The 1,918-nt window shown below is 34.4% G+C and overlaps 1 pseudogene; it reads left to right on the top strand.

Annotated features, from left to right (window-relative positions):
- The first annotated feature begins 6 nt into the window (after nucleotides 1-6).
- The window catches only part of LOC124890957, a 3,940-nt pseudogene continuing 2,028 nt past the window's right edge, over nucleotides 7-1,918 (top strand).

The raw sequence follows: 1,918 nt of genomic DNA, 5'->3' as shown, positions 1-1,918 counted from the left end.
ATTGACTCATTCCATACTAGAAATAATTGCAGAAAATCCTTTAATAACCCGGATTCCTATTTCTCAATGATATTCCATGATCAAGACAATTGGCTGAATCTCGTGAAAGCATTTCATAGAAGTTCATTGATATCTTTTTTTTATAAAGCAAATCGACTTCGATTCTTGAATAATCCCCAACACTTCTGCTTCTATTGGAACACAAGATTCCCCTTTTCTATGGAAAAGGCTCGTATCAATAATTCTAATTTTACGTATGGACAATTCCTCAATATTTTGTTCATTCGTAACAAAATATTTTCTTTATGCGTCGGTAAAAAAAAGATACTTTTTGGGGAAGGGATACTATTTCACCAATCGAGTCACAGGTATCTAACATATTCATACCTAACGATTTTCCACAAAGTGGTGACGAAACGTATAACTTGTACAAATCTTTCCATTTTCCAAGTCGATCTGATCTATTCATTTGTAGAGCTATTTAGTCGATCGCAGACATATCTGGAACACCTCTAACAGAGGGGAAAATAGTCAATTTTGAAAGAACTTATTGTCAACATCTTTCAGATATGAATCTATCAGATTCAGAAGGGAAGAACTTGCATCAGTATCTTAATTTTAATTCAAATATAGGTTTGATTCACACTCCATGTTCTGAGAAAGATTTATCATCCGAAAAGAGGAAAAAATGGAGTCTTTGTCTAAAGAAATACATTGAGAAAGGGCAGATGTATAGAACCTTTCAACGAGATAGTGCTTTTTTAACTCTCTCAAAATGGAATCTATTCCAAACATATATGCCATAGTTCCTTACTTCGACATGGTACAAATATCTAAATTTGATATTTTTAGATACTTTTTCAGACCTATTGCCAATGCTAAGTAGCGGTCAAAAATTTGTATCCACTTTTCCTGATATTATGCATGGATCAGGTATATCATGGTGAATTCTTCAGAAAAAATTATGTCTTCCACAATGGAATCTGATAAGTGAGATCTCAAGTAAGTGTTTACATAATCTTCTTCTGTCCGAAGAAATGATTCATTGAAATAATGAGTCACCATTGATATCGACATATCTGAGATCGCCAAATGCTCGGGAGTTGCTCTATTCAATCCTTTTCCTTCTTTTTGTTGCTCGATATCTTGTTCGTACACATCTTCTCTTTGTTTCTCGGGCCTCTGGTAAGTTACAGATAGAGTTCGAAAGGGTCAAATCTTTAATGATTCCATCATCTATGATTGAGTTGCGAAAACTTCTGGATAGGTAGCCTACATCTGAACCAAATTCTTTTTGGTTAAAGAATCTCTTTCTAGTTGCTCTGGAACAATTAGGAGATTCTCTAGAAGAAATATGGGGTTCTGCTTTTGGCAGCAACATGCTTGGCCCCGCTTATGGGGTTAAATCAATACGTTCTAAGAAGAAAGATTGGAATATCAATCTCATCGAGATCATCGATCTCATACCAAATCCCATCAGTCGAATCACTTTTTCGAGAAATATGAGACATCTAAGTCATACAAGTAAAGAGATCTATTCATTGATAAGAAAAAGAAAAAATGCGAACGGGGATTGGATTGATGTGAAAATAGAATCCTGGGTCGCGAACAGTGATTTGATTCATGATAAAGAAAGAGAATTCTTGGTTCAATTCTCCACCTTAATGACAGAAAATAGAATTGATCAAATTCTATTGAGTCTGACTCATAGTGATCATTTATCAAAGAATGACTTTGGTTATCAAATGATTAAACAACCGGGAGCAATTTACTTACGATACTTAGTTGACATTCATAAACTGAATTTAATGAATTATGAGTTCAATCCATCCTGTTTAGCAGGCAGACGGATATTCCTTGCTCATTATCAGACAATCACTTATTCATAAACTTCGTGTGGGGAAAGTAGTTTTCATTT

This window comes from Capsicum annuum, unplaced genomic scaffold, assembly GCF_002878395.1.
Source record: "Capsicum annuum cultivar UCD-10X-F1 unplaced genomic scaffold, UCD10Xv1.1 ctg27792, whole genome shotgun sequence".
Lineage (NCBI taxonomy): Eukaryota > Viridiplantae > Streptophyta > Magnoliopsida > Solanales > Solanaceae > Capsicum > Capsicum annuum.
This window is presented reverse-complemented; position numbering and strand designations above follow the sequence as displayed.